Source organism: Bombina bombina, chromosome 6 (genome assembly GCF_027579735.1).
Source record: "Bombina bombina isolate aBomBom1 chromosome 6, aBomBom1.pri, whole genome shotgun sequence".
Lineage (NCBI taxonomy): Eukaryota > Metazoa > Chordata > Amphibia > Anura > Bombinatoridae > Bombina > Bombina bombina.
Genome location: NC_069504.1, coordinates 910,915,406 through 910,930,301, shown reverse-complemented (window position 1 = coordinate 910,930,301; position 14,896 = coordinate 910,915,406).

The window sequence follows — 14,896 nt, the reverse complement described above, 5'->3', positions numbered from 1 at the left end:
AATATTTTTAAAAACAGACTCCATATTAATAGCTAACCAGAACCACAGGTAAGAAAAAAACTAAATTTATGCTTACCTGATAAATGTATTTATTTCCGGATATGGTGAGTCCACGGCTTGAGTAATTACTGTTGGGGAATATCTCTCCTGGCCAGCAGGAGGAGGCAAATAGCACCACAGTTAAACTGCTAAGTATCACTTCCTTACCCACAACCCAGTGTCATTCGGCGGAAGGGAAATGGAGAAAAAGGAGTAACACAAGGTGTGGAGGTGCCTGAGATTATAGTCAAAAGAACAACTGTCTTAACATAAAGGGTGGGCCGTGGACTCACCATATCCGGAAATTAATACATTTATCAGGTAAGCATAAATTTTGTTTTTCTTTCCTAAGATATGGTGAGTCCACGGCTTGACTAATTACTGTTAGGAACCAATACCCAAGCTAGAGGACATGGCAGTCCTAAACAGAAGGCACCACCGCTTGAAGAACCTTTCTCCCAAAAGAAGCCTCAGCTGAGGCAAAAATATCAAATTTGGAAAAAGTATGTAAAGAAGACCAAATTGCAGCCTTGCAAAATTTGTTCCACAGAAGCTTCATTTTTGAAAACCCAAGAAGAGGAAACAGCTCTTGTGGAATGAGACATAATTCTCTCAGGAGGCTGCTGTCCAGCAGTCTCATAAGCTAAACGAATTTTACTTTGTAACCAAAAAGAAAGAGTAGTAGCAGTAGCTTTCTGACCTTTACATTTCCCAGAGAAACAGACAGAGGGCAGAGGACTGGCGAAAATCCTTAGTCGCCTGTAAGTAGAATTTAAAAGCACGTACAACATTCAAATTGTGTAGTTCTTTGAAAGAAGGAGGATTAGGACACAGAGAGGGAACAACAATTTCCTGATTGATATTTCTGATAGAACCGCCTTATCGGCATGAAAAATAAGATAAGGGGAAATCACACTGCAGAACTGAGAGTTCCGAGACTCTTCAAATTGAAGGAATAGCAACAAGAAACAAAACCTTCCAAGAAAACAACTTAATGTCTATGGAATGCAATGGCTCAAACGGAGCCAGCTGTAAAACTTTAAGAACAAGGTTAAGGCTCCAAGGAGGAGCAACAGACTTAAAGACAGGCCTGCTTTTGACCAAGGCCTGACAAAAGGATTGCACATCTGGCACATCAGCCAAACGTTTATGTAGTAAATCAGATAAAGCAGAAATCTGACCCTTCAGGGTACTAACTGACAATCCCTTCTCCAGGCCTTCCTGAAGAAAACATAAAATACTAGGAATTCTAATTGTACTCCAAGAGTAGCCCTTGGATTCACACCAATAAAGATATTTACGCCATATCTTATGGTAAATCTTTCTAGTAACAGGCTTGCAAGCCTGAATCATGTTCTCAAGGACCGACTCAGAAAAACCACGCTTAGACAGAATTAAGTGTTCAATCTCCAAGCAGTCAGCTTCAGAGAAACGAGATTTGGATGAAGGAAGGAACCCTGAATCAGGAGGTCCATCCTCAGGAGGTAGTCTCCAAGGTGGGAGAGATTACATCTCCACTAAGTCTACAAACCAGACTAGGGGCTATTAGAATCACTGACACCCTCTCCTGTTTGATACGAGCAATGACTCGTGGAAGGAGAGCAAACGGAGGAAACAGGTATGCCAACCTGAAAACCCAAGGAACCGCCAGAGCATCTATCAGAACAGCCTGCGGATTTCTTGACCTTGAACTGTACCTTGGAAGCTCGGCGTTCTGACAAGATGCCATCAGATCTAACTCTAGCCCCCCCCCCCCATTTGAGGACTACACCTGGAAAACACCTCTGGATGGAGTTCCCACTCCCCGGGATGAAAAGTCTGACTGCTCAGAAAATCCGCTTCCCAGTTCTACTCCTGGAATGTGGATGGCAGACAGCAATTGTGGGTCTCTGCCCACTGAAAAATCCGAGTAACTTTCTTCATGGCTAAGGAACTCCGAGTTCCTCCCTGGTGATTGATGTAAGCCACAAAAGGTATGTTGTCTGACTGGAACCTGATAAACTGGGCTGAGGAAAACTGAGGCCAAGCCAATAGAGCATTGTAAATTGCCCTCAACTCCAAGATGTTGATGGTAAGAGCAGACTCGTCCAAAGGCCCTGAGCTTTTAACGAGTTCCAGACTGCTCCCCAGCCCAGCAGGTCACGATCACCCAGGAAGGTCTCCAAAAGCAGGTGCCGAGACCGATGTTCCTGAGAAATCCACCACGGGAGAGAGTCCCTTGACTACTGATCTAACTCTATTCTCCGAGATAGATCCGCATGGTCGCCATTCCCTTGTCTGAGCATGCACAACTGGAGAGCTCTCAAATGGAATCGAGCAAAAGGAATGTCGTCCATGGAAGCCACCATCAGGCCGATTACCACCATACATTGAGCCACTGAAGGATGAGCAATAGCCTGAAGAGAGAGGCAAGAGGAAATGATTTTGTTTTTCCTGACCTCTGTCAGGAATCTATTATGGTCCCTAAGAACACTACTCTTGTAGCAGGGGAAAGGGAGCTTTTTTCCAGATTCACATTCCATCCGTAGGAACGAAGAAAAGACAATATTTCTGTGTGAGATGGCGTCTGAACCAATATGTTGTCCAGGTAGGGTGCCACAGCAATTCCACAAGAACAGATCACTGCCAAAAGAGCCCCCAGAATCTTTGAAAAAAATTCTGGGAGCCGTGGCTAGACCAAATGGAAGGACCACGAACTGGAAATGTTTTCCAGAAAAGTAAATCTCAGGAATCTGTAATGGTCCCTGAGAATAGGAACATGAAGATACGCATCCTTTAGGTCTATAGTTGTCATGAACTGACCCTCTTGTACTAAAGGAAGAATGGGGCGTATAGTCTCCATCTTGAAGGATGGAACTTTGAGAAACTTGTTTAGACACTTCAAGTCTAGAATGGGACAGAAAGTTCCCTCTTTTTTGGGAACCACAAATAGGTTGGAGTAGAACCGTAGACCCTGATCCTACACTGGAACTATCACTCCCAGGGAGGAAAGATGTTGTATATATTTCAAGAACGCCTCTCTTTATCTGGTCTGCTGATAATTTTGAGCGATGGAATCTGCCTCTGGGAGGAAAAGTGTTGAATCCTAATCTGTAACCCTGGGATACTAAGTCTACAGTCCAGGGATCTGGGACATCTCGTATCCAGGCTTGAGAGAACTGAGAAAGTCTGCCCCCCACCTGATCCAATCCAGGATCAGGGGCAAACCCTTTGTGCTGATTGGGAATCAGCTGCAGGTATCTTTGATTGTTTCCCCTTGTTCCAAGACTGATTGGGTTTCCAAGAAGGGGAAGGCTTTCTTCTGAAGTTACGAAAGGAACGAAAATTACTCCGACGTCCTTTAGGCCTATTCTTCTTTTCTTGAGGTAGAAAAGACCCTTTTCCACCCGTAATATCAGAGATTATTTCTGTCCAAACAAGGTTTTGCCCTTGTAAGGAATCTCCAAAAGCTTGACTTTAGAGGAAACGTCCGCAGACCAGGATTTCAACCATAACGCCCTGCGGGCTAAGACAGCGAAATAAGAAGTTTTAACTCCTAGTCTAACAACCTGTAAAATGGCACCTGCAATAAAGAAATTGGCTAATTTAAGAGCTTTAATCCTATCTTGAATTTCATCCAAGGAAGTTTCTACTTGAAGAGAATCAGACAAGGCGTCGAACCAGTAAGATGCCGCACTAGTCACGGTGGCAATACACACCGCAGGTTGCCATTGGAGACCTTGCTGAACATAAATCTTTTTCAAATAAGCCTCCAGCTTCTTGTCAATCAGATCCTTAAAAGAGATGCTATCCTCAATAGAAATAGTGGGTATCTTAGCCAGAGTGGAAATGGCACCTTCAACTTTGAGTTCAGTATAAGTGGAAGGTTCATCAAAGAAACTATTAAGTTTACTAGATTTCTTTAAAGTGACAACTACAGGGGTATCAGAGTCATCTAAAGTTGCTAAAACCTCCTTTAACAATACACGGAGGTGTTCAAGCTTAAATCTGAAAGATACCACTTCGGAATTATACTGTCCGAATCTGAGATTTCACCTTCAGAAAGTCCCGATGTATCTTCCTCATCAGACTTATGAGAAAGGGCAATTTGGGAAGCAGAACTGAGGACAGGCACCTTACTTTCTGAATTTCTAGATTTCCTCCTGCGTTTTCCCTGTAATCTGGGAATGGCAGCTAATGACGCAGATACCGCTGAAGATACGTGGGCAGCAATTTCTGCTTTTAAATAAACTCCACTAGGAGTTAGAGGAACCACAGGGCACTGCATGTGACGCCATTGAGTATTGGGACGTAGCAGAAGAAAGCTGAGATATTATTTTAACAGCATCATCCCGAGAGACATTAGGCTCAAAAATGTTACCTTTATTTGGCAAGGTTTTCTTGACACATGAAGAATAAAATTGCATCTAAAACACAATAAGCATGAATTCATGAGAGCAGGCTCTTGCTCCATATTAGACATGTTGTGAAACAGTAAATAAACTTGTTCAGATAAGTTTGAAAGGTTTTACTATTCAATTAAAATAAGCCAAGGAAAATATACAGTTTAAATTTTATCCCAAATTAAGGGATAGGAAAGTCAAAATTAAACTTGCATGATTCAGATAGAGCATGTCATTTTAAGACACTGATTCAGATAGAGCATGTCATTTTAAGACACTTTTAAATTTACTTCTATTTTCAAATGTGCTTCGTTCTTTTAGTATCCCTTAAAAAATGAATACGCACATATCATAGGCAATACTCCCTTCACATCCCTCAGACAAACACTGTACTTAGAGAGGAATGTATTTATAGGCATTTGAAGTTTGGGAAACTTTGCCCACTCCTGGTAGGAATGTATATCCCATACGTCACTAGTTCATGGACTCTTGCCACCTATATGAAAAAACACAATTTATGCTTACCTGATAAATTTATTTCTCTTGTGGTGTATCCAGTCCACGGATCATCCATTACTTGTGGGATATTCTCATTCCCAACAGGAAGTTGCAAGAGGACACCCAAAGCAGAGCTGTTATATAGCTCCCCTAACTGCCATATCCAGTCATTCGACCGAAAACACGCAGAGAAAGGAGAAACCATAGGGTGCAGTGGTGACTGTAGTTTAAATGAAAAAATTACCTGCCTTAAAATGACAGGGCGGGCCGTGGACTGGATACACCACAAGAGAAATAAATTTATCAGGTAAGCATAAATTGTGTTTTCTCTTGTAAGGTGTATCCAGTCCACGGATCATCCATTACTTGTGGGATACCAATACCAAAGCTAAAGTACACGGATGAAGGGAGGGACAATGCAGGTACTTAAACGGAAGGTACCACTGCCTGCAAAACCTTTCTCCCAAAAATAGCCTCCGAAGAAGCAAAAGTATCAAATTTGTAGAATTTGGAAAAAGTATGAAGCGAAGACCAAGTCGCCGTCTTGCAAATCTGTTCAACTGAAGCCTCATTTTTAAAGGCCCAAGTGGAAGCCACAGCTCTAGTAGAATGAGCTGTAATCCTTTCAGGAGGCTGCTGTCCAGCAGTCTCATAGGCTAAGTGGATTATGCTTCTTAGCCAAAAAGAAAGAGGTTGCCGAAGCCTTTTGACCTCTCCTCTGTCCAGAGTAGACAACAAACAAATCAGATGTTTGACGAAAATCTTTAATAGCTTGTAAGTAAAACTTTAAAGCACAAACCACGTCCAGATTGTGTAATAGACGTTAATTCTTTGAAGAAGGATTAGGGCATAAGGATGGAACAACAATCTCTTGAACACGGCAGGAATTTAGAAGCTTTGATAACCTGGACTCCGTCAGGTAAATTTTCATTTCTACAGAATCTATCAGAGTCCCTAGGAAGGAAACTCTTGTGAGTGGGGATAGAGAACTCTTTTCCTCGTTCACTTTCCACCCATGCGATCTCAGAAATGCCAGTACTACGTCCGTATGAGACTTGGCAATTTGGAAGTTTAACGCCTGTATCAGGATGTCGTCTAAATAAGGGGCCACTGATATGCCCCACGGTCTTAGGACCGCCAGATGTGACCCCAGAACCTTCGTAAAGATTCTTGGGACTGTAGCTAATCCAAAGGGAAGGGCTACAAACTGGTAATGCCTGTCTAGAAAGGCAAACCTGAGAAACCGATGATGATCTTTGTGTATCGGAATGTGAAGGTAAGCATCCTTTAAATCCACTGTAGTCATATATTGACCCTCCTGGATCATAGGTAGGATGCTACGAATAGTTTCCATCTTGAATGATGGAACTCTGAGGAATTTGTTTAAGATCTTTAGATCCAAAATTGGTCTGAAGGTTCCCTCTTTTTTGGGAACCACAAACAGATTTGAGTAAAAACCCTGTCCCTGTTCCTCCTTTGGAACTGGATGGATCACTCCCATAACTAGGAGGTCTCTTACACAGTGTAAGAATGCCTCTCTCTTTATCTGGTTTGCAGATAATTGTGAAAGGTGAAATCTCCCTTTTGGGGGGGAAGCTTTGAAATCCAGAAGATATCCCTGGGATATAATTTCCAGCGCCTAGGGATCCTGGACATCTCTTGCCCACGCCTGGGCAAAGAGTGAAAGTCTGCCCCCTACTAGATCCGTTACCGGATAGGGGGCCGTTCCTTCATGCTGTCTTAGAGGCAGCAGCAGGCTTTTTGGCCTGCTTACCTTTGTTCCAGGTCTGGTTTGGTCTCCAGACCGTCTTGGACTGAGCAAAAGTTCCCTCTTGTTTTGCATTAGAGGAAGTTGATGCCGCACCTGCCTTGAAGTTTCGAAAGGCACGAAAATTAGACTGTTTGGCCCTTGATTTGGACCTGTCCTGAGGAAGGGCATGACCTTTTCCTCCAGTGATATCAGCAATAATCTCCTTCAAACCAGGCCCAAATAGGGTCTGCCCCTTGAAGGGAATGTTAAGTAGCTTAGATTTTGAAGTCACGTCAGCTGACCACAATTTAAGCCATAGCGCCCTGCGCGCCTGTATAGCAAAACCAAAATTCTTAGCCGTTAGTTTAGTCAAATGAACAATGGCATCAGAAACAAAAGAATTGGCTAGCTTAAGTGCCCTAAGCTTGCCAAGTATGTCATCCAATGGAGTTGCTATCTGTAAAGCCTCTTCCAGAGACTCAAACCAAAACGCAGCAGCAGCAGTGACAGGAGCAATGCATGCAAGGGGCTGTAGGATAAAACCTTGTTGAATAAACATTTTCTTAAGGTAACCTAATTTTTTATCCATTGGATCTAAAAAAGCACAACTGTCCTCGACAGGGATAGTAGTAGTACGCTTTGCTAGAGTAGAAACTGCTCCCTCCACCTTAGGGACTGTCTGCCATAAGTCCCGTGTGGTGGCGTCTATTGGAAACATTTTTCTAAAAATAGGAGGGGGAGAGAACGGCACACCTGGTCTATCCCATTCCTTAGTAATAATTTCTGTAAACCTTTTAGGTATTGGAAAAACATCAGTACACACCGGCACTGCATAGTATTTATCCAGTCTACACAATTTATCTGGCACTGCAATAGTATCACAGTTATTCAGAGCAGCTAAAACCTCTTTGAGCAGCACGCGGAGGTGTTCAAGCTTAAATTTAAATGTAGAAATATCAGAATCAAGTATCCTACCTGAGTCAGAAACATCACCCACAAACTGAAGCTCTCCTTCCTCAGCTTCTGCATATTGTGAGGCAATATCAGACATGGTTCTTAAAGCGTCAGTATGCTCTGCATTTCTCCAACATTGGTGTGTCCGGTCCACGGCGTCATCCTTACTTGTGGGATATTCTCTTCCCCAACAGGAAATGGCAAAGAGTCCCAGCAAAGCTGGTCACATGATCCCTCCTAGGCTCCGCCCACCCCAGTCATTCTCTTTGCCGTTGCACAGGCAACATCTCCACGGAGATGGTTAAGAGTTTTTTGGTGTTTAAATGTAGTTTTATTCTTCTATCAAGTGTTTGTTATTTTAAAATAGTGCTGGTATGTACTATTTACTCTGAAACAGAAAAGGATGAAGATTTCTGTTTGTAAGAGGAAGATGATTTTAGCAGACAGTAACTAAAATCGATTGCTGTTTCCACACAGGACTGTTGAGATGAAGTAACTTCAGTTGGGGGAAACAGTTAGCAGTCTTTTCTGCTTAAGGTATGACTAGCCATATTTCTAACAAGACCATGTAATGCTGGAAGGCTGTCATTTCCCCTCATGGGGACCGGTAAGCCATTTTCTTAGTTAAACATAAAAGAATAAAGGGCTTCAAAAAGGGCTTAAAAACTGGAAGACATTTTTCTGGGCTAAAACAATTGCTTTACTAGGCATATTATGCAGATTCTAACTAATTATTGGTATTATAATCTTGGGGAACGTTTAGAAAAACGGCAGGCACTGTGTTGGACACCTTTTTCAGATGGGGGCCTTTCTAGTTATAGACAGAGCCTCATTCTGGGACTGTATAGGGGTTAAATGTAAAAACGGCTCCGGTTCCGTTAATTTAAGGGTTAAAGCTCTGAAATTTGGTGTGCAATACTTTTAACGCTTTAAGACACTGTGGTGAAATTTTGGTGAATTTTGAACAATTCCTTCATACTTTTTCACATATTCAGTAATAAAGTGTTTTCAGTTTGAAATTTAAAGTGACAGTAACGGTTTTATTTTAAAACGTTTTTTGTGCTTTGTTGACAAGTTTAAGCCTGTTTAACATGTCTGTACCATCAGATAAGCTATGTTCTATATGTATGAAAGCCAATGTGTCTCCCCATTTAAATTTATGTGATAATTGTGCCATAGTGTCCAAACAAAGTAAGGACAGTAATGCAACAGATAATGATATTGCCCAAGATGATTCCTCAAATGAGGGGAGTAAACATGATACTACATCATCCCCTACTGTGTCTACACCAGTTATGCCCACACAGGAGGCCCCTAGTACATCTAGTGCGCCAATACTTATTACCATGCAACAAATAACGGCTGTAATGGATAACTCCATAGCAAATCTTTTATCCAAAATGCCTACTTATCAGAGAAAGCGCGATTGCTCTGTTTTAAACACTGAAGAGCAAGAGGACGCTGATGATAACTGTTCTGACATACCCTCACACCAATCTCAAGGGGCCATGAGGGAAAATTTCAGATTCAGGAAAAATTTCTCATCAAGCTGAACCTGATGTTGTGACATTTAAATTTAAATTAGAACATCTCCGCGCACTGCTTAAGGAGGTGTTATCTACTCTGGATGATTGTGACAATTTGGTCATTCCAGAGAAATTATGTAAGATGGACAAGTTCCTAGAGGTTCCGGTGCCCCCCGACGCTTTTCCTATACCCAAGCGGGTGGCGGACATAGTAAATAAAGAGTGGGAAAGGCCCGGCATACCTTTTGTCCCCCCCCCCCCTATATTTAAGAAATTATTTCCTATAGTCGACCCCAGAAAGGACTTATGGCAGACAGTCCCCAAGGTCGAGGGGGTGGTTTCTACTCTAAACAAACGCACTACTATTCCTATCGAAGATAGTTGTGCTTTCAAAGATCCTATGGATAAGAAATTAGAGGGTTTGCTTAAAAAGAAAGATTTTTGTACAGCAAGGTTACCTTCTACAACCAATTTCATGCATTGTTCCTGTCACTACGGCAGCGTGTTTCTGGTTCGAGGAACTAGAAAAATCGCTCAGTAAAGAATCTTCATATGAGGAGGTTATGGACAGAGTTCAAGCACTTAAATTGGCTAACTCTTTTGTTTTAGATGCCGCTTTGCAATTAGCTAGATTAGCGGCGAAAAATTCAGGGTTTGCTGTCGTGGCGCGCAGAGTGCTTTGGCTAAAGTCTTGGTCAGCGGATGTGTCTTCCAAGACAAAATTGCTTAACATTCCTTTCAAAAGGTAAAACATTATTTGGACCTGATTTGAAAGAGATTACTTCAGACATCACTGGGGGAAAGGGCCACGCCCTCCCACAGGATAGGTCTTTTAAGGCTAATAATAAGCCTAATTTTCGTCCCTTTCGCAGAAACGGACCAGTCTCTAATTCTGTATCCTCTAAGCAAGAGGGTAATACTTCACAACCCAAACCAGCCTGGAAACCAATGCAAGGCTGGAACAAGGGTAAGCAGGCCAAGAAGCCTACCACTGCTACCAAAACAGCATGAAGGGATAGCCCCCGATCCGGGACCGGATTTAGTGGGGGGCAGACTTTCTCTCTTTGCTCAGGCTTGGGCAAGAGATGTTCAGGATCCTTGGGCGCTAGAAATAGTTTCTCAAGGTTATCTCCTAGAATTCAAGGAACTACCCCCAAGGGGAAGGTTCCACAGGTCTCAATTATCTTCAAACCAAATAAAGAGACAGGCATTCTTACATTGTGTAGAAGACCTGTTAAAGATGGGAGTGATACATCCAGTTCCAATAAGAGAACAAGGAATGGGATTTTATTCCAATCTGTTCATAGTTCCCAAAAAAGAGGGAACATTCAGACCAATTTTGGATCTAAAGATCCTAAACAAATTTCTCAGGGTACCATCGTTCAAAATGGAAACTATTCGAACGATCCTACCTACTATCCAGGAAAATCAATTTATGACTACCGTGGATTTAAAGGATGCGTACCTACATATTCCTATCCACAAGGAACATCATCAGTTCCTAAGGTTCGCTTTTCTGGACAAGCATTACCAGTTTGTGGCACTTCCATTTGGATTAGCCACTGCTCCAAGTATTTTCACAAAGGTACTAGGGTCCCTTCTAGCGGTTCTAAGACCAAGGGGCATTGCAGTAGTACCTTACTTGGACGACATCCTGATTCAAGCGTCGTCCCTGTCAAAAGCAAAGGCTCATACGGACATCGTCCTAGCCTTTCTCAGATCTCACGGATGGAAGGTGAACAAAGAAAAAAGTTCTCTGTCCCCGTCAACAAGAGTTCCCTTCTTGGGAACAATAATAGATTCCTTAGAAATGAGGATTTTTCTGACAGAGGTCAGAAAATCAAAACTTCTAAGCTCTTGTCAAGTACTTCATTCTGTTCCTCGTCCTTCCATAGCGCAGTGCATGGAAGTAATAGGATTGATGGTTGCAACAATGGACATAGTTCCTTTTGCACGAATTCATCTAAGACCATTACAACTGTGCATGCTCAGACAGTGGAATGGGGATTATACAGACTTGTCTCCGACGATTCAAGTAGATCAAAAGACCAGAGATTCACTCCGTTGGTGGCTGACCCTGGACAATCTGTCACAGGGAATGAGCTTCCGCAGACCAGAGTGGGTCATTGTCACGACCGACGCCAGCCTAGTGGGCTGGGGCGCGGTCTGGGAGTCCCTGAAAGCTCAGGGTCTATGGTCTCGGGAAGAGTCTCTTCTCCCGATAAACATTCTGGAACTGAGAGCGATATTCAATGCTCTCAGAGCTTGGTCTCAACTAGCAAAGGCCAAATTAATAAGGTTTCAGTCAGACAACATGACGACCGTTGCATATATCAATCATCAGGGGGGAACAAGGACTTCCCTGGCGATGAAAGAAGTGACCAAGATAATTCAATGGGCGGAGGATCACTCCTGCCACTTGTCTGCGATCCACATCCCAGGAGTGGAAAATTGGGAAGCGGATTTTCTGAGTCGTCAGACATTCCATCCGGGGGAGTGGGAACTCCATCCGGAAATCTTTGCCCAAATAACTCAATTATGGGGCATTCCAGACATGGATCTGATGGCGTCTCGTCAGAACTTCAAGGTTCCTTGCTACGGGTCCAGATCCAGGGATCCCAAGGCGACCCTAGTAGATGCACTAGTAGCACCTTGGACCTTCAACCTAGCTTATGTATTCCCACCGTTTCCTCTCATCCCCAGGCTGGTAGCCAGGATCAATCAGGAGAGGGCCTCGGTGATCTTGATAGCTCCTGCGTGGCCACGCAGGACTTGGTATGCAGACCTAGTGAATATGTCATCGACTCCACCATGGAAGCTACCTTTGAGACAGGACCTTCTTGTTCAGGGTCCATTCGAACATCCGAATCTGGTTTCCCTCCAACTGACGGCTTGGAGATTGAACGCTTGATTTTATCAAAGCGTGGGTTTTCAGATTCTGTAATAGATACTCTGATTCAGGCTAGAAAGCCTGTAACTAGAAAAAATTACCATAAAATATGGAAAAAATATATCTGTTGGTGTGAATCTAAAGGATTCCCATGGAACAAGATAAAAATTCCTAAGATTCTATCCTTTCTACAAGAAGGTTTGGAGAAAGGATTATCTGCAAGTTCTCTGAAGGGACAGATCTCTGCTTTATCTGTTTTACTTCACAAAAGACTGGCAGCTGTGCCAGATGTTCAAGCATTTGTTCAGGCTCTGGTTAGGATCAAGCCTGTTTACAGACCTTTGACTCCTCCCTGGAGTCTAAATCTAGTTCTTTCAGTTCTTCAAGGGGTTCCGTTTGAACCCTTACATTCCGTAGATATTAAGTTACTATCTTGGAAAGTTTTGTTTTTGGTTGCAATTTCTTCTGCTAGAAGAGTTTCAGAGTTATCTGCTCTGCAGTGTTCTCCGCCCTATCTGGTGTTCCATGCAGATAAGGTGGTTTTGCGTACTAAGCCTGGTTTTCTTCCGAAAGTTGTTTCCAACAAAAATATTAACCAGGAGATAGTTGTACCTTCTTTGTGTCCGAATCCAGTTTCAAAGAAGGAACGTTTGTTACACAATTTGGACGCAGTCCGTGCTCTAAAATTCTATTTAGAGGCTACTAAAGATTTCAGACAAACATCTTCCTTGTTTGTTGTTTATTCTGGTAAAAGGAGAGGTCAAAAAGCGACTTCTACCTCTCTTTCCTTTTGGCTTAAAAGCATTATCCGATTGGCTTATGAGACTGCCGGACGGCAGCCTCCTGAAAGAATCACAGCTCACTCCACTAGGGCCTTCAAGAACGAGGCTTCTGTTGACCAGATATGTAAGGCAGCGACTTGGTCTTCACTGCACACTTTTGCCAAATTTTACAAATTTGATACTTTTGCTTCTTCGGAGGCTATTTTTGGGAGAAAGGTTTTGCAAGCCGTGGTGCCTTCCATTTAGGTGACCTGATTTGCTCCCTCCCTTCATCCGTGTCCTAAAGCTTTGGTATTGGTTCCCACAAGTAAGGATGACGCCGTGGACCGGACACACCAATGTTGGAGAAAACAGAATTTATGCTTACCTGATAAATTACTTTCTCCAACGGTGTGTCCGGTCCACGGCCCGCCCTGGTTTTTTAATCAGGTCTGATTAATTATTTTCTCTAACTACAGTCACCACGGTATCATATGGTTTCTCCTATATATATTTCCTCCTGTCCGTCGGTCGAATGACTGGGGTGGGCGGAGCCTAGGAGGGATCATGTGACCAGCTTTGCGGGGACTCTTTGCCATTTCCTGTTGGGGAAGAGAATATCCCACAAGTAAGGATGACGCCGTGGACCGGACACACCGTTGGAGAAAGTAATTTATCAGGTAAGCATAAATTCTGTTTTCGTCTAACCCCAGAGCTATCTCGCTTACCTCTAAATTCAGGTAGTCTGGCTAATACCGCTGACAGTGTATTATCCATGACTGCTGCCATGTCTTGTAAAGTAATCGCTATGGGCGCCCTAGATGTACTTGGCGCAATTTGAGCGCGAGTCCCTTGAGCGCGAGTCAAAGGATCTGACACGTGGGGAGAGTTAGTCGGCATAACTTCCCCCTCGTCAGATTCCTCTGGTGATACATTTTTTAAAGACAGAATATGATCTTTATTGCTTAAAGTGAAATCAGTACATTTGGTACACATTCTAAGAGGGGGTTCCCACCATGGCTTTTAAACATAATGAACAAGGAGTTTCCTCTATGTCAGACATGTTTACACAGACTAGCAATGAGACCAGCAAGCTTAGAAAACACTTTAAATCAAGTTAACAAGCAAATATAAAAAATGGTCCGGTGCCTTTAAGAGAAACAAATTTTGTCAGAATTTGAAAAACAGTGAAAAAAGGCAGTTACACAAACGAAATTTTTACAGTGTGTATAATAAGCTAACAGAGCATTGCACCCACTTGCAAATGGATGATTAACCCCTTAGTTCAAAAAACGGATCAAAAAATGTTTTTTAACAGTCACAACAAACTGCCACAGCTCTGCTGTGGCCCTAACTTCCCCAATAAACGACTTTGGAAAGCCTGTGAGCCCTTTAGAGATGTCCTATAGCATTCAGGGGACTTCTGAGGAAAGCTGGATGTCTCAGTCTGTAATTTTAACTGCGCAAAAAAATGCTAAAATAGGCCCCTCCCACTCATACTACAACAGTGGAAAGCTTCAGGAAACTGTTTCTAGGCAAAATTTAAGCCAGCCAATGTGGAAAAAAACTAGGCCCCAATAAAGTTTTATCACCAAAGCATAAATAAAAACGATTAAACATGCCAGCAAACGTTTTATATTGCAATTTTATAAGGGTATTACCCCTGAGAGTAAGCATGATACCAGTCGCTATTAAATCACTGTATTCAGGCTTAACTTACATTAATCCGGTATCAGCAGCATTTTCTAGCATTTCCAATTCTAGAAAATTTTTTAACTGCACATACCTCATAGCAGAGTAAACTGCACGCCATTCTCCCGCTGAAGTTACCTCTCTCCTCAGACATATGTGAGAACAGCAATGGATCTTAGTTACAACCTGCTAAGATCATAAAAACTCAGGCAGATTCTTCTTCTATTTACTGCCTGGGATAAAATAGTACAACTCCGATACTATTTAAAATAACAAACTTTTGATTGAAGATAAAAAACGAACTATTTTTCACCACTCTCTCTTACTACCTCCATGCGTGTTGAGAGTTGCAAGAGAATGACTGGATATGGCAGTTAGGGGAGGAGCTATATAACAGCTCTGCT